Source organism: Peromyscus maniculatus, chromosome 8, assembly GCF_049852395.1.
Source record: "Peromyscus maniculatus bairdii isolate BWxNUB_F1_BW_parent chromosome 8, HU_Pman_BW_mat_3.1, whole genome shotgun sequence".
Lineage (NCBI taxonomy): Eukaryota > Metazoa > Chordata > Mammalia > Rodentia > Cricetidae > Peromyscus > Peromyscus maniculatus.
Genome location: NC_134859.1, coordinates 21,090,668 through 21,109,991, shown reverse-complemented (window position 1 = coordinate 21,109,991; position 19,324 = coordinate 21,090,668). Strand labels below are relative to the sequence as shown.

The window sequence follows — 19,324 nt, the reverse complement described above, 5'->3', positions numbered from 1 at the left end:
TTACGGAGACCAAATGTGATAGATAAATAGGGGGATTGCAGCCTTGAAGATCATTAGCAGCTTAACCCTTCATAGTGCTTGAAAGTCATACATTTGGCAAAAGACTTAGTAAATACCTGTGAGTGGCCAGGCACAGTGAACAGGTGCAGAGGTAAAGTGCACTAAGAATGGGAGAACTGAGTGACTGGGACACGGAACAAAAGCAGGCTCTAGAATAGAAATGCAGCCTTAATCATATCAAAACTATGAACGCATCGCCACAGCTGAGGAAATTGTTCTGAAAGACCAAAGCACAGTTCTAGAAAACAAACAGGATGTGACCAGAGATGGTTTCTCTGAGGAAGTGAGTCATGAGCTGAAAACCAGAGGATGAACATCATAAACATGTGGGGAGTAAGAGGGGAGGTGGGTTGAGCGAGCATCGTGGCAGCAGGAAGCAGGAGATTCCCCATCACCAGCTGACAGTAGGTCACAGGGCAAGCACTCAGGGCTGTGGGGAGGGTGGTAGAAACTGGGTTGGAGTGGCATGCTCGAACCAACACTTGGGGAGACTATGTCAGCAAATAGCCCCAGGTGATCAAAAGCAAACTCTTACCGTATGAAGAGGTATGGAGGAGCATGTTGTAGAGAGCAATAGAGAAGTCACTGAGGCTCACATTGGGTCTGATTCTGTGCCCAGCTCTGGGCTGGGTAATGAGACAGGATATGGGTACACATGCACCTTGAGCATGCACCTTGAGCTAAAGTGAGGGATAATGAAACTTGAAGCAACATGGAGGGGCTTGTGAACATCATAGGTAATGAAGAAAAGATTGGGGGGGGGGCTTGGATCTGGTTTTCAGGATCAGCATGCCTTCTGCACAGCTGAACGGTGCCTGGCTAATTTCCCTTTCTAATGAGACTAACACAAAATCCATCCATTTAGACTATTCAGCTTTTCGCAAACGGACCAAGCTGTTGGGGTAGAGGGGAAAGAGGGGCTGACATTGATGGATGGAGTTAAATACCAGAGTCTCCCTCTTCACACAGACTTTTCTAAAGCAGTATTGTGATAGAAAGGCCCTCGGAGCTCCAGGTGGGCAGGGCAGGCTGGACAGGGCCCAGTGTCTCCCTGGGACCAGAAAGCAGAGTGCGAATGGGGATCTCCTATCGGAGTGGCAGGGTCCTCTTCAGGCCTGACATCAGGGTGGCATGTGGAGAGGAGGTCCCCAAACAAGGCTCAGTTCTCATGGGAAGCAGCTCCAAGGGGTCATTCAGTGGGACACATGGTTTCCCTTGGAATAATTTAACTCTTTGTGCAGAATTACCATCAAAGCAGGATCCATTGCCGACTTCTACCCATGGTACCACCCTCCAATTTTTTTTATGGATGGTAAATGGTCATTTATCTTGATTGTGAAGTACAAGCGACATTGCTCTGGGCCTGTTTTAAACATGGCTAACTCACAATAAGAAGGTCACCATTTTGGGGTGTAAAAGCTGAATGTATCCTGCTGTAAATATTAAAAATAATGACCAAGCCGAGTGCATCAGGATGATCTGAGCATATGTATTTTTAAAAGGAATGATGACTGTTTTCCTCAGTTTTCTGACAGTTTCTTGATCAGATGCTTAGGTTCCATGGCCTCATGATGAGGTTTTAATCATTTGAGAGAATCCAAGTAGCAAAGACGGCTGTGTGTTTAGTGTTACTATGGGGGTAACAATGCCGTCAGCAAGTACACATGGAGCTATGATGCTTAGGTGTGGAGGAAAGGCTCTTAAATGTTGACAATTCTTAGTGACTTGTTTTGTGTATCACATGTACTGGGTTTATTGTGTTTGTGTTTCATTTTTGTGTTACAAACGGGGCAATGGAGGAAAAAAGTAAAGTTGAGACATTTTCAAAGTCATTGAGCTTCTAAATAAAGGGGCTGGGATTCAGACCCCAGAAGTCTGGCTCCAAACGCTGTATTCCTGACTACCACTGATATGCACAAAAACGTGCGTTAGGCTAAGAGGGTGGCAGTATTGAAGAGGACTTGTTTACTTTCAAAGGAACCTCTATTTCTTTTTCCTCCTCCTCCTTCTCATCCAACCTGTTCCAACTACTTATGGAAGACAGATGCCTGGCGGGGGGCGGGGGGTGGTGGTGGGGGGCGGGGGGAGTATGAGTCGCAAAGCAAAACAAATTCTTACAAATTTTTTAATATTCAGGATCAAAAATGCACATTTCTGGGGAGTAATGGTACCACATGAACACACAGTGCCCCCTTTCCTGAGAACACAGCCATGGATGTTTGTGCACAAGCACAGATGGGAGTATACAACTGTGTGCACACACATGAATCCATCTACACATGTGTATACACACAAGCTCATATGCATATAAACACACATCTATGTGCAAAGACGTGTACCTACATGTATACAGGCATGTACCCATACATATACAGTTGCTTTTAGTGGAACACCACACACAGCCTCTGTAGCTCTTTGTATTTTTGCCTAATTCAGGACTGGCTACAATAACCAACAGCTCTCAAGAAGATTCCAACAGTTTGGCCTTAAAAATAGTTTCAGCAAATGCATTTTGAAAAGCCATCTGAGAAATACAGACCAGCTGCACCTTTCTGTTTAAAATTTGAAACACTGGTCTTTGAAGTATTTTTACATTCTCTTCCTGTCCACTTGCATATGATACTTCACATGTTCACGTTCTGTTATATTTTGTCTGATTGAGACTCCATTCAACGTCCTGATGCCCGTCAAATGATGGACAAGCATCTTTCTTGTAAGCTATTGTCTTCTCTTTTTAATCTTGCTGTTCCAGCAACATATGGAGTCATTTTCTACTTCATGTTCAAAAACTCCGACTTCCATCCACAAGGTGATTGCTGGTGTAAGACAGGCCAGCTCACATCACCTGAAAGAGCAGAGGGGAGAAGGATAATCCAGTCAGTTGGCATGCTTTTTCCCCTAATCCCCAAGAGGCAGGTCCTCCATTTTAAGAAGAAGAAATGCCTCCCGAACACATGCGGCCTCTGTAACTCCTTGAATCAGCAAACGTAGCCAGTGCCAAACTGATTGTCGATCTTAGCAAGGAAATTTCGGACGTGCTGGAGTGCACCAGACACACGGTATTGTCTGAATTGGAGCTTGGGCTAGCCTATTAAATTCTGTAAGAAGTAAAAGCAACCTCAAGGACGTGATTGCCAAAGGAAGGCAGAGGAGAAAGAAGCCTTGATCTTCTCCTCCCGGTCTTCGGCATTAGTTCTGAAAGCTGATGTTTGGGGAACCCCTAATGGCTAAATGCACGCGAGCAGAAGCAGAGGAAAATGCTGTGATTCCATTTGCTGTGAACGTGTTGAACAGTTTTCTTTTCTCCCATCTCCGCGTCTCCGACTTGGAGTCGTTTTGCCTCTCATCTGCTTCCAGCTTGCCTGAGTTAAAACCAATCAGATATGAGGAAAATTAGATTTTAATGGAATATTTGATTTTCATTGCTTAATTGATTTAATTGCAAGTTTCTAGTTCAGACTGGTAGAAATGCAAAGACTTTCAGTCAAATGTAGACAAGCTCTCATTTTTCTGTGTCCGACAATGACAAACTTAATAAGACATCAGCCTTGAGTCTGGAACTTTGGAGGCAGATTTGACCAACAACTTTCTGAATCGCTATCCGTAGCCCGTGTTTGTTTCTCTTTCGTATAAATGCATAAAGGAATATGCATAAGTATACATATTCCATGTCACAGTCTTGTGTTTGCATTTGCCTATTCTGGTTGTTTGACTTTGATTCCTATGTGTTTTTGTTTGTCGAGGAGGACAATATATGTGTGCTTATATAAGCCACCACCTTGTTTACCAGAACATCCGATATCACAGACTGTTTCTTTTTTATAGCTGAGAAAGGGAAAGACAGACAGGAAGGTCAGTTGTCTAGCAGAAGCTAGGCAGTCAAGGTCAAGGTCAGTGGGTTCTGGTTCTATAGTTGTCTGAGATCTTCATAGTCCTAAATAGAGGCTAGTGCATGCCAATGGCTAGTACATACTGACTGCCTAGGGCACTGCAGTGAAACGATTACTTGGTACAATAAGGCTCAACACAGGTGGGGACACCAGAAGTCTATCTGTCTATCTGTCTGTCTATCTATCTATCTATCTATCTATCTATCTATCTATCTATCTATCTATCCATCCATCCATCTACACACACACATACACACACCACCACCACCAATCTGCACTGGTCATCACCCCAACTTTAGCAGCCATATTAGTAGCCATCTTTGACCTTTCACATTGTCTTTCTACAGTAATGAAGCAGGCATGCATCTTTGTGCAACATTAGAATACCCTTAACTTATTACAGTACTAGCTAAGGACTCGACCAGAAAATACACTTTTCATTTCTTGTTTTGGTTTGTTTGTTTATTTTGTTATTTTTGTTTTATAAATAAGGAACTTGCTTTATTTTTCAGGCTTGCCATGAACTCTTAGACTAAAACAATACTCCTTTTTCAACCTTCTGAATAGCTAGAACCTTAGGCATTCACTACCACCCCTTCATCCATGTCTATTTATTTTGACATGTTAACTTTGCTGTTGCTTTTACCCTTACCAGCTTGGGGAATGTTATGATCTCTCTACCCATTATGAGAATTCTGTACACAATTGTATATATGTGTGGGTACCTGTGTATCTGCATGCATCTGTGTATACATGCAAATGTCTGTGCATGTGTGTTTGTGTGTATGTACAAACCACTGGCAACTGCAATTTATTTATGTAACCTGTATTTGAATTATTGTCAGTTATGTTAACTATTTCTTTGTTGGTCTCTTTATTTGAAATACAGTGGCCTATTTTGAGCTATAGAGTTTTTTTTTCATCTTTCTCCTCCTTATTACTCATTTCTGAGGAGACTCCCTTCTCTGCAGGTATTAGGAAAGAAAGCCCAGAAGCATGAGCTCTGAAAACATGACTTGCCATAGAATCCTAGCTCTGCTTGTATTAACAATGCATCCTCAGAAAGTATATTTCTCTTCAGATATTTATTTTCCTCATCTGTAAAATGGGAATCTTAGCAAGTTGTGACTCTCAGCATCATGTGAAAGTTCAATAATATAGTAGATTCAAAGTTCTTAAGTAGATATCTAGCATATATTCATTCCTTATTAAATGCAGTGACTACTACTGGACTCTGAATATATGGCATAGGCTAGCCTGAGCACCTGGCAGACTTTCCTTCATTTAGCCCAATTATACTCAACAGAGGGTGAGTCAGTTCACCAGAGAACATTATGCAATATCTAGTGACATTTTTGGTTGTCACGACTTGGGGGTTGCTACTGGCATCTAGTGGATAGAGGGTGAGGCTGCGTGTATATGCACACTAAACAACACACAGGATGGTCACCCACAGGATGGCAATAGAAGTTGGCGTTGAAGAACCCTGACTTAATCTGGCAATTCTGTGCATTGTGTTCACTTTCCAGAATAATCTGAAGCCTGGAGAAAGCATAGCTTTTTCTCTCTTGCAGATGCAGTGTTCATAGCCACTCTACCAAGCATTTGGGGCAAAGGAGCTAGTTTTCTTTTTAAGTTAACCACATGTAAGTTTCTCCAAAAACTCAAGACACAACACTTGGGTAATTTGTGCAAGCAGAACCGTAAAGGAATGGATTCTGGCAAGTTGGAACAGACTTTGTCCAAAATACAGTGGCAGAGTCCTAGAGACTCCAGCCTGCCAACTCTGACCACTTAGCATTGTTGGACAGTGAGGAAGTCCTGGGCTAGCCTTGGCTGGATGGTGGGAGCCTCTTCCACACCTGGAGAAGGCTTTCTCTCTCAGGCGTCACATAAGCCTGTTTAAATATTGTAACCATTGGTTTGTTCAGCCCTGAGAAGTGCTCTAAGCTTATAATATCACAGATATTGTTGCTTAAGAGGGAGCCAAGAAAGGTGTGAGATTAAAGAAAATAATGCATATCAAGTAAACTTAATAAAGTAATAGAAATAAATATCAAGATAGTCAGTAGCAGGTTAGTCTTCACAATGCCAGATAAAGGTGTGATACCAGTCGCTCATGAATAGGAAACACATTACCTCAGGTAACCTTGAGAACAAAGGGGCAGAGTGTTGCTCAGCATAACCCAGGACTGGGCCCAGGATAGAGACATAACTCACATTCATATTCAGAGCTGAGTGTAGTTTGAGTGGCGGCGATACCAGCACCCTGAGACACACACACACACACACACACACACACACACACACACACACACACACACGAGTCCTTTCCCATTTTAGACCACCCACTTTAGATCTGAGTAGAAAATATTACCAATAATTGGTTGGTTCCACATCTCAGCCTCTCAGCCTTTGCATTAACTATGGTCCATCTCTACATCCCAGCAACTCTTACCTCTGTTATATCTCTTGCGATGTGTGCAGAGAATTAGCTGGATGTGTTCAGAGAGCCAAGTGACTCCAAATGCATCCCCTTCATTATGACCTATGGTCAAACCCAGATGTCACAAAACAATTTGTGATCTGCAGCGGTCACTGTGGTCTGGGCAAAGAGGCCACAACCATTAGTAGAGATCAGTTCCCAAACCATTTCTTTGTGAATGTTTATTACATGACTCAATTTCTGTCTTTTTGAGCACAGCTAAATTAATGACAACATAGTTTACAGTCCTCATAACTGTCATTTTAATTGTGACATTCGTTGGATTAAAAGTCCTCTTGCTTTTGGCCTCTCACACGTATTTTCCCCCTATTATACTGACTCTTAGTTAGCTGCAGCACAACTGTTGTGTTCTCAAGTCACAATAAGTGTGGAGGATGGGGATGGAAAGAAGGGAAGTTTTTTTTATGTAGCATGATATATGGAAGAGAAAGAAGCATTGTCTTCTAAAAGTAAGAAATGGGACATAAAAATGTGTTTGCAGAAACCAGTTATGTTTGGTGGGTAGGTGTTTTGTGCTTCAAATTAATATTTGTCCTTTAAAATAGCAGATGTTTAGCTGAATATGTGGGCAGTGGACACAAGTGGGCACAGCATAGATGTTCCAAGTGAAGGGCTGAGAGACAAGTGTGACTCTCACAGCCAAGGCAATCCCCACCTCCTCCTCCTTCTCCTCCTCTTCATCCCCCCTCTTCTGCTCTGTGTTGGTGCTTTCTTGGCATCCCAGATACACACTGTGGAACCTCACTTTTCAAAAGCATGAAACAGCATCTCCCAGTGTGTTAAAGGCAATGTGCTTAGAGTGAGGTCTTCAAGCCAGCAGTAGCCTTGCCCAGGGGCTGGCAAGAAAGTCAGCAACCCAGGCTGCATGCGGCCCACACCTCTGGGAATCAGGATCTGTATACTAATAAGGCTCTGATGATTCCAGGTCCCAGTGAGGCTGCGATGTGATGGTCCTGAACATTCTGAATCTAATCTGTCCAGTGCCACCTATTTATTTCTGTATTGTACTATTGTACTTTTTATTTTCACATACATGACTTGAGGACATACATTGTCCTCTCTTTCAGGGGGTGGGATTTTGTTAGTTTGTTGGGATCTGCTTGGCATATATGTACATATCCTGAACACAGCAGTACTCAGTCAATTCCCAGTACATTTTATTTGCATACTCAGACAGTGACCAAACCAAAAAGGGAAGAGTAGAGATCTGCATGTACCCATTTTGGTGCCTCTGCTTTTCCAGCTTGGTGAGCTTCAGTACATTATTTATATCCCTGTCCACCTCAGTTTCTTTACATGTAAGTTGCAAGACATGATTGCTATCACGTGTGTCTATTAAAAGGACCAAATGGACCAAATGAGATGTAACATGGGAAGTCGTCAGCGTAGTGCTCATTGTGGTGAGTTCTTGATAAGTGTTGGCTACTCTTATATTAATTATCATTTAAGCTAGTGGATTCTAGGCACAGTATATGCTAAAAGAGTACACCCCAGTCCCACCTACTCCCACTCCATTTATTATTAGGCTCATGTTTCTCAGTTGGGGTAGATTTTGTTTCCTGAGACATGGCATTGTGTAGACAAGTGTCATTCAGCAGAATGGGGTGGGGTGGGGTGGGAAGGGACTACCCTTGGCATCGAATGGATAGATAACCATCACGTTGTTAAATGTCTCAGGAAGTATGATACACCCCCACGCACAACAACAAAGTATGATCTTGCCCAAAATGTCAATAGCACTAAAAGCTGACAGACTTTCCACTACCCACGGAAGAATTTAGGTAAGCAAAGTAATCATGTTTTTTTTTTTTTCTTCAGGATTTAGATACCAGTACATAGCCATTCCTTCAAATATTCATGTTGAGGCCCTTTGTCAGAATTCATCTACTGAGAGGCAAATCATGTCTTGTGGAACGAGTCACACAGTGGAAAACCTGATGCAGCCTGATTAACCTATTAAAGGTCATAAAACAATAACAATTACATTGCACATTTCATTCTTTAATATCAAAGAGAGCTGGGCTCTTTGAAATGTAAAACATCATAAGTGAAAGAATAGTGCCTTCAATTCCCCCAGGAGCCCAAGGTCATTGTATAAATAACACACTAGTTCCCTTATTCATTTCACTCCATCTGAGGATAGGCAGGAGGCCACAAAAGATGGGACAGAGGACAATCTGAAGAAGGGTGAACGTCCAATGCCTGGGACTGAGGTCAAACACAGTAGCCTCAGTCCACAGCTCAACATGGATGCTAAAAATTCGAAACAAATGTCCTTGTGGCAGGTAGAGGGATACAGCGTGAACCGCCTAGCTTTCTCTTTCTCTTAACAAATCAGAAATGCTGCGGGAACTTCCAAGGACACATTAATTTCCCAGGTACTATTGCAAAATCCAGGGCGAGGAGGCGAGTGTTAGGTTCTGTTCCTACTGTGAACAGATTAGGCAGACACCAATTTACACCTCATTGTTAAGAGAAGCTTTATTCTGCAAGTGAGACCACATTTACATCTTTGGTAATTAAGCTAAAAGATTTTTTTTTTAAATGACATTTCCCCCACCACACATCCTGAAGTAAATATTGTATGTTAAGTGGGATCAAATGCTAAAATATATGCATTGGAACCATTACCCAAATCTGAATCCCAGCTTCAGGTTTCAGCGTCATCCTTTGGCTTAGGCTGAAGTCAGAGCTGTGCCTGGTGGTGTTTGGGTTTTTACGAAAGGCCACAATGACTAACTGAAGCAACTGAAGTGCCAAGGAGCAGGCGGAGATGTACTCTTGGACCGGGCTGCCTCTTTTCCACTCTCTGAAACAGTGAGCTATGATAGTGAGCTAGCCAGTGCTCCCAGTCATTCAGAGGGCACCATCCATCAGCCAGGGAGCCAGGCTGCAGCGGCGTCCAACCATACATCTCCCACATTCTTTGCTTCCTGGCAATTTCCATTTTTAGGAAAATTGAACATAGAGAGCAGTATATTAAGAGCTCTAAGAAACTAACGTCCTTTATTCCATACACAGAAGAATCTAGTTGACCTAAGAGGCATTTTCTCCTCATAGCAATAGTTGGCATGGTTGCTATAAACAGTACAAATATGGTCCTGGATAATAAATAATTGCTGAGTATCAGAAAAAAAATGAAGTATAGGTCAGAAAGAAGACAGGTCATCTCTAAGGAGATTTGTACCAAGATTGGGGCTGTGGGGTAGAGTTAAGTCATCAGAGGTCTCATCTGTTCTGTGCTAAGGGAAATTATTGCATGCACACCTGTGCTGAATGCTGTAGATGGCCCAGCCAGGCTGAACCTTGTATTTGTTCAATGCATTTCTCTTATGATGAGCACACAAAGTAAGGTATTCAAGTAGAAGTCTATCACCTGTGCTTCCCCGGCTTTGTGGTTAGTCAAATCAACCAGGAGTCCACTTTTAAAGAAAATGGTGATGAACCATCTAGCATTCATATATGTTGAGCATAAATGCCAGAAAACTGTGGCTTGTCATAGGGCTGTAAGTGCTGGCTTGGTTTATATTCTCAGCCCTGATAAGAGCACAAAAAGGCCAAGCCTCAGATATATTTTGTATTTGGGGGCATTTCTTGGGGGTGGGGGACGGCTTGTAAACACATCACCAACTGTGCCTTCTAAAAGAGATCCAACTTACCCCTTGGAAGCACCTTTATCTTTGTGTCCCTTGGGTTGCTCCATAGTCTCTCCCACAAGGCTGCCTTGATACCAAGTCCCATAGGGTTCTTCTTATCACCTGCTGATAACTACATCCCAAAAAAATATTTTGACCTTCTGTATCCTTGCCCTCAAGGTTATGTCTGAGTTCTGCCAAGGCGTGTCTCTGTAAGTCACATTAGCTGGCTACCCTTCCGGAATCTATACACTCTCTACTCATCATTGAATGAAGACTCCCAGTATGTAGCTGTGGGCATCTTAACCTCAAAGACCTTGTTTTGTAATTCACCAAATACCTGGCAAGTATATATCATTCTGATATTCTACTAGCCAAGGTTCTAGGTATGAGTGTCCAGCAGGAAACCATCTTGGGGTATGCATTCTGATAAAAGCAGCCAGACATGGACTAAAATTAGTTAACTATACAATGATTTAGAAATATCAAGTGTAGGGGGTGGTATACAGAGAAGCTGTGATGTGGGAGTGAGGCATGATGCAGTTTTTAACTGGCTGATTGGGTTAGCCTCGCTGTGAAAATGGCATTGAGGGGAATACGTTAGTAGCTTGCAAGAGTGGTCCATAGTCAGGGAGATATACTCCTAGGAGCTTGTGCAGCTACATAGAAGAGAATAAAGGACAGATGAGGAGGCTATAGACCTGGTAACACATGAGCATGTCTTTGAAACATTCTAAAGACTTGGGGCACGAGGAATTCTTGTCTGTCTGCAGCAGAGGGATGAGAGTATCCGGTTGTCATTAGAAAAAGGCCCACTGCTGCTACGTTGCAACTCGTCACTAGGGGGAGTATATCAGTTATTACCCCTAGATAGCAAACTGCATCATAACTCATTGGCTTGAAACAGGCCTGGTTCATGATTCTGATTCTCACATGTTGCTGTTCTCCCTAGGTGTGTCTTTTGCTGGTTTTGCCTTTACTTACACAGTTCTGTCCTGCTGGTGGTTGAGGGTGAGGGATGAGTTCCATGAGGAGGCTGACCCTCTTGCCATGTTGGTTTTCTTCTTCTAGGAGGCAAGGAAGAGTTGTTGTTTTTGTTTTGTTTTGTTTTATGGCAGTTGCCCCATTTCAACAGTGCAAGCCCTGAGGTTCCAGAGTTTGCTATACCTTTACTTCTCATTTGCCAAAGACTTTTTCCAGACCAGTTGCACAGCCAGTGTAGAAGAGAACCATACAAGTGCACAGATAGGAAAGTGGAGGATACATTTGAGTCATAGCAAATTCACCACAGGCAGTCAATTGTTGACAATGAAAGACAAATGGAAGGCTTCAGAATAATCCAGAAAAGAAAGAGGGTGGGCTGCCCCAGAACCATGACAATGAAAGTGTTAAAAGGTATGCAAATTCTGATTTTTTTTTTTCTGCAGTCTGACCTTACTTTTAGTCGCGCAAGTCTTGAGAGAAGACAGGGCTATTGAACTTCCAGAGATGGGTGGTCCTCTTACTATGCATGAGATGATGTCATAGTAAAGTAAATGAGGTCAGGGTTAGGTTTCTCTTATTGCCAGTAATTATTCAATGCGCTTTCTGAACAATTGTAAACTTCGTAATTCACTTAGTGCTGTGACTGTACATGGCACCCTGTCAATATCATCATCAGCTAATATTTATCGAGCCTCTGCAGAGGACATGCTCTTGCACTCACAGCAGCAGAGGTGAGCTGCGTTGTTAATTCTTTCAGCCAGCCCAGGACTACTACTGCCTGGATTATTACATCACTCTATTAATTGATGGTTGTCATCTTCAGAACATTTGGCATTGGGATATAATTTTTGATTTTTTTTTTTTGAAGCACAAAGAAAGCCTTAAGAGCTCTGCCTTTATAAGCATTCTAGTGCATTTCATTAACCACATCACAAACGGGACAGTAATAGTCCCGTATAATGGATAGAGAGGTTGAGACAGATAATGTTTAAGAAATTTGGACAATATCATATATTCAGATGGTGGCTGATTGGGGATTGAAATACGATAACTTTTTATTGCACTATACTGCCTCTCAGTGGTACGTGCTGTTCCCACTGCTCTTATGCAGTAACGTGTGGCTAGCAAAACACCCCCAAAGGATTGAACCAGTGCCTCTGCACTCGAAGAGGGTATCCATGGCACTAGCCTTTGACATCTGCACAGCTTAATCACTAGAAAAGTGGTTTGTTTATTACTGTGTAAGCCCCATGTAAGAGGAGATTTGTCAGCCATTAAAATCACTACTTTGTGGTGTGTGTGTGTGTGTGTGTGTGTGTGTGTTAATGTCTCATCAGAAAGATGTCATTTCTTTCATAATACAGAGAGATGTAGGAGCAGGCTCATAAAATAAATTATTGAATTAACATCTTTGCAGTCATTTTCTTCTGGAAAGAGTGATTTGGTGATTATTGGTTTTGATGGTTCATTCCTTTAAAGGAATTTTTCCATTTTAAAAAAAAATATGTATATATAATGCAAGAGTTAAATTCAGGGCTAAAGAAACCAAAGGAAGGGGTAGTCTAAATGCAGAATTTATTTGCAGATCTCCAAACTAGCACCATGAAATGCCATGTACCCAGAGCTGCACTAGAGTGTACACCCTCCAGAATGTCTGTCTGTTGTAATTCCATCGCATTACAGATTTTAGTGCATATCTCGCCTGCACAGCTTCCAGAGCTGTTCAGATATTCAACATCAGAAATTGCACTGTTTTATCCTGGATTTTACAAATAGCAACCAGATTATTGTAAAACAGAACTATCTGATAAGTCAGGTTGTGAATTGCTTTTGTGATTGTCATGGGTGAGAGTATTGAAGAAGCTGGCAAACAGTGCCGCGCACTAGTTACAGTCAAAAGCAAACCCATAGCAGTGAATGCATTTTTCTGATGAATACGTTCAAGGCTGTGATCATTGTGCAACTTCTGGTTGGATGCTTTCAAATGTTCCATATTGAAAAACATCAGTAACAAGAACCAAACAGTCCACCAAAGCCTGTGTTCAACTCAATGGAGAGGAACATAAATTCTTACTTAGCGTTTCATTGAGGCCAGCTCTATTCGGTCCACCATGGGAAGCAGAGACTTGAGCTTTTCTCCTGATTGGTTTTTCCATTTTTGCTTTATGATTGGGAGGCCACTACTTTGGTTTTCACTGTGGGGCTTGTTCAAATCACCATGCACGACAGAAATGGAAAATAGGAAAGACAGACTTCTGATCCACAGACAGAAGGCAAGATGCCAGAACATGGTAAATAATTTTCACAATTTTATAAGCAAAATAATTGCTTTTAATTGGCTAAGTAAGCTATGACATAATTACAATATTCAATAAGCTAATTCAAAACTATTTATAACACAAGCCTTTAATTACATTATGTACTCACTCCTATTTTGCAAACAGATATAAAATGGACATGAATTATCTTATCTTTATAAATAAAGATACATTAAGGACATTTTTGAAACTTCAAAAGTTATGTTCTTTTTTGTTTTGTTTTGGAGAATGTTTGTTATTTTCATTTTGAAAAGCAGTCATTTATAGACTTTTCCACTCATGTGAGTCTCTAGTGACCTCAGACAGAAGCACTATGTGGGTGAAAAATCTCCCTGAGAAAGATCTTTTTGTCAGAGGAGAAAGGCTGGTCAGGGTGAGATACGTTCTGCCATGTTCTCTTCCTGTCATGGTCACCCTAAGGAAAAATAAACTTCCCTTAAGAGATATATAATTGGTCATTTATGAATGACCCACAGAAGAAACCGGTTGTAATAAAAAAAAAAAAATCCTTTCTCTAAAGACTAGTTGTGGATGGGTCAGTGTGAGCTGACTTCTAACTAATGTATACCGGATGAGGTGGAGCCACTCTCTTCCAGAGGCCAATTTACTAATGCTTCCTCCACGAGAGTCGTAATCTGATGGGATGAGGTAATTATGACATTTTCTTAAATAGTGGTTGACTCAAAACATTTGCTCAAATATACACACTGGAGCCAGTGAGATTGCTCAACCACGAAGGGAATTGTTTCTGAACCTGAAGATCTGAGTTTGGTTCTTGGATCCCACAGGGTGGAAGAAAAGAGCCTATTCCTGCAAGTTGTAAGTTGTCCTCTGACCTAAGCACACACAGAGAGCCAGAGAGAGGGAGAGGGAGAGGGAGAGGGAGGGAGGGAGGGAGGGAGAGAGAGAGAGAGAGAGAGAGAGAGAGAGAGAGAGAGAGAGAGAGAGAGAGAGAGAGAGAGCACTGTAGTATATTGAAATAAATATTAACCAATGGACTAGGCCACCCTCAGGGTGAGACAGCTAGAAGAAATGCTCTGTAGTCTTGCTCCTATTCCAACTAATTTCTAGCAAAATCTGAAAGTCCAGGGACTGTATGATTAGTTTCTTCCCTTAATTTCTGAAGGATGGAATTTGCACACTATCTTTCAGAATGTTCAATGTAAAAACCAAATAAACATGTTTTTCTATAAACACATCCTAAGTACCCAGTAGTACTCAAAGGTATAGCAATATATAATATACAGAAAATAAACACAATGCTTGCAGCCTTCAGGAAACTTGAAATCAATGTGTGGGAAATAAGATATGAATCCAGTAAAAAAGTGACCTAGAATTATTAGAAGAAAAATAGCTCACCAACACTATGGCATGTTCAATGGCAAGGTAAGATTAATTGTAAAATCATATGTAATAAAATGTTCCAGGCAATGGGTGCTTTGAAATTTGAGAAAAGAGCATTTACCATGAGCTAATGTAATCTAAAAAGGATTCTCTGAGGCTGAGAGAATTTTATATTGAACAAAAAGTAACATGTATCTCACAAAACAAATTCTGTGTGAAAGGAGAGGGTGTAGAATGGCGAAATTGGGAGGGAAGAGCATTTCCCTTCCACTTGTTCATTCATCAAACCTATGGGGACCTAGCACTCACTGTATGCCTCATGTGGACAGAGAAGCAAGTAATAGTGAAGGCACCCCTACTTCCTGACGCATATGCAAATATTACAAGACAGAATGAGACAGTAAATGCTCTGTCCCAGTGATTGTCATATGTGGGGAGCACAGCGTATTTCTTTTCTTGTATATACACAAATACATTAGAAACTAGGTTTGTGTATGTATCTCTGTGTGTGTGTGTGTGTGTGTGTGTGTGTGTGTGCTTGTGCCTATCTCTTAAAGCATTTATTCAACTTGTTTAAATTTCAACAATGTTGCTCAGTACTGTGTACATGGGAAAACATATTGGTTAACTGAGTTTTTTACATCGATCCGGGTTGTTTTAATATTATGTAGACTTATCTAGCGGGAAGACAAATGAGAAGGTAATTATTGCTTATATTTAACAAGAAGAATTAAAGGTTACCAAATGCTGTGAGTGTTTGAGCGGTTACTCTTGACTTTCTGTGTAACCTTAAAAGGATGATTTTCAGCTATTAACCTTCCCCTTCCCGTGCATGGAATTGGTGGCCTGAGGGGTACATTTTCAGCAGAGTATAAATACCTCATATGAGGAGCCAGGTCCACGAACATGACTTCCCTGCAGTTTCTCTGAAGAGGATCCACTCATTTCTGTTGGCTCATTCATATGTAATGTTTGTCCTTTATATTATTTTGTATAATCATGATGGTGTTCATGAATGATGGTTCATGATGAAGCCATTTCCTCACGCAACAGTGTCCTGGAATTTCAATGTGGTTGAAAACTTTAATCCCCATGAGCACAGATGATCAAACAGTCCACAAACATTTACCGAGTAAGCAAGCTGCTTCGTTTAAAGATTTATGGAAGGCACTAAAGATGCAGAGATGTCTCAAACATGAGTAGTGCTCTCCTTTTATTTAAAATATAATTGGAAACATGGGTCCACAACCTGAAAAGTCAAATCATGATAAGCTAATTAGGGTATTAGGGTAAGGTCTGTGTAAATGGCACGGGTCTGTAAAACTCTAGAAAGGGAAGAGACAGGGGTTTGGCTTTGCCATGTGCTACTCGTGTGACATCTGGTAAATTCATTTGCTAGCCCTCAGTCCCATTTCTGTAAAATAGTTCTAATAACAGTCGGTGAGTGGGTCATGGTGAGGGTTAAAAACTAGAGGTAATGAGAGCACTTGTATGATTGCTAACTGCTCTTTATTGTGTAGGTTCTAGATCTGAACTGTGAGCTCGTTTTCCTGTATTTAGTAGATAACAAAGTCCTCACCATATTTTATAGACAGCAGAGTAAGGTTTAGAGAAGAAAGTATTTAACCAATGTTCCACAATTAAGAAGCAAATTCCAGGGTCAGGATTTGGACCTAGGGCAAAGTCCAAAGCCAAGCTCCTAATTATGATGTACGCCACCTTTCCTAGGGCCCTCGGATAGCTACTGTGATTAAAGCAATTTCGCTGCTGTAAACCAGGAAGGTCAAGGGCATCTTTTTGGAGGACTTGTAACTTGTTCTGGTCTTAGATCAAGAGATTGCAGTTAAATATACTTCATACTTTGGTGAAGAAGATGGGGGTGGGGGGAATATTAAGGAGAGTTGGGACTGTGTGTGAAGCTGTGGAGGACTTGTGGATGTGCTGGGCTGGGGGACAGCAAGATCTTGTGTGGAAGCGATAGAGGAACATTACAGGGCCATTCAGTGTCAAACCACAGAGGTGACTCAGTGTGCAGCAAAGAAATCTGCACTTTATTCTCCGGGGAATCGTGAACCTTTGATGATTTTTTAAGCTGATACGTGAGATAATGAAATAAAACAGACTTTCAATTGGCCAATCAATAACTATTGGGAACAGATGTCATTCAAAGTGGCATTTTAAGAAGGTTATTCTGGCTTGTGAGGAATGAATTGGAGAAGAAAGAAAACCTCTTCAAATGGTTGTTTTCAATAAGCTGTGTCATGACAGGGGGAGAGGTGTCTCAACTAACAGGGCGCTAATAGGAAAGCATTGGTTTGCCACAGATTAGCTGTTTTATATGTTAGAGCTGATTCAAGGTCACACCTGGAATAATGTCACTCTCCTTCACTGGGATCTGAAGTGCCTTCTTGAAAAAGGAGATGGTGTTACAATCTGATACAGGAGTCGGCAGGGCCCTGGTAATGTCCTCAGGATGGATACTGCATATCTGTACCCTACATGTGTCTCAGCACTGACAGAGAAAGGCTGCACGAAAGAATTGCCGGAACAGAGCAGAAATCAGGATGAGTCTGGGGTCTGGAAATGAAGTCACAAGATCTTTTAAAACTGTGGGAGTGGCGTTTGGTGGTGTAGGGAATGGACTGATTGCAGACAAAGGAAAGAAATGAACCCAGACTGTCTCCGAGATCTTTACATTTTCACTGATGGGAACATTTGGGGAGAAAGCTTGCTCTGAGGGCGGATTCGCCGGTCTGGTTGTAGAACTTGTTGGGTTTTAAGCCCATTATTCAAGTGGAGAGACCCAGAGGGCAGTGTCAATAACTAGATCGTGTGAGGAAGGTCAGAGTGGAAAGAAGTCCTCCTGTGTCATCCATTTTGAGGCGATTAAATATTATGTTTCCCATTTAAAATTCTTCAAAGGAGTCGGGGGATTTACTAACAATGCAGAAGTTGTCATGTCAGGGCATGTGTTGTGTGCTAAGAGCACACTCCACACACCACACGCACATGGTTTATTCCTAGCAACAGACCATGAGGCACAGAGACTCATATCCATTTTAAGACAAGGAAATAGCCACAGAGAAGAAAATGATTTGTTCAAGGTCACACAGCAAGGAGGTAGCTGAGGCTGGGATTTGATCCCAAGCAGGCAACCTAGATCCCAAAACTGGGAACGTAAATACCAAACCTATACAACACTCTAAGCAGGTAAGAGTAAAGCTTTCCTGCAGAGAAGTCATCCATTGAAAGTCACACTCTGGTTAGAAATATTAACAGGACTTAAGCTACCCGAGGGATTCCTCCTCATTCAAGAGATCTAGTAAAGAATTCATATTTAGCAAGCTATAAATGACATGTACCTACCTGCTCACTGCATAAGGGGTCACAACGAGGAATACCATTGTTAACCATTTATAGCTTAAAAAATAATTTTGTCTTGCCTCGACTTGATTCCTTACCTTTCATTGACTGTGTTTTGCTCACCCTGTTCAGTAAGCCCCAGTCTCACCCGTCCCCACTTCTGTGATGCTGAAACAGATGCATCCTTGTAGCTGAATCTTAAATTCTATTGTCAGAAAATTCTTCCGTCTACTTCTTCCCTTGAATAAAGTTCATTTTAACTATAGATCCTGTATCAGTAATGTCACTTTGTGGCTGCTGCTTCCAATATGTTCCACAAAATATCTGTGGTGAGTCTGGAATACATCCCTTTCAGCAAGCGGGGCCTTGGGGCCTCCCTCCCAGTGTACATCTGAACACTCTGCGCTTTGGCCAGCTGCCTTCTGTTCAGCCCCTGTGTGTCCTCCATCCCCTGTACTGCCTTAATGATCAGGAGAGTTTCATCTGAGAACAGCCGAGATGGGGGTGCCTCTTTATTTGGGTCCAAGCAAAACACATATCCTCCTATTGGCAAGGCATGAAAAGAATTACGCTCTGGCTTTAACAAGATTAAGCAAGCCCACTTTGGATACAACATTGTGGCTAGGACAGGCAGGAGGGTTTTATTCTTCTTGGACCAATTCTCGTTCTGTATCTGGCTTACACAGGAATTCCAAACTACAAGGTGCTGAGGGTCCACGGACAGATCCTTAGACTATAACGTGGTAGGAATACAAAAACAGAGTATTTGGGGGTATCTTATTATTGTTGTTTAGTTTCTCTGAATTAGTACGTGTTTTAAGTTGGGTGTGTGAAATTTACATTACTGATGTCAAAGAAACGTGGTTTGAGGAGATGGTCCATCAAAAGGTTGGACGGGCGTCTCCTCTTAGTGCTAGCTCACTGCTGCGTTCGCTCAGGTTACCATGGAAAAACAGGCAGTCATTTCACCAATAACAAACTTCTAACAAATACTTGACCTTGGAATCAGCAATTTACATCCTTATAAAAGAGGTCACTGAGGGAATTTAACTGTGTAATCCTGGCCCCCATGTGGCAGGGGGACTGTGGAAATGGAACAAAGCTTGTGAGGTAGCAATGGAGGCGATGTGAATGGGCAAATCATTTCTTTGCCACTTTTTTTTTTTTTTTTTTAATGGAACCTCCTTTAAAATAGTCTAGGAAGGCAGGAAGATGCAGTGTAAG

General features: G+C 41.8%; 1 protein-coding gene across 6 annotated transcripts in view; it reads left to right on the top strand.

The window, feature by feature from the left end:
- Nucleotides 1–19,324, top strand: part of Tenm2 (teneurin transmembrane protein 2) — a 1,247,217-nt gene that overhangs the window by 541,710 nt on the left and 686,183 nt on the right. The window lies entirely within an intron of this gene.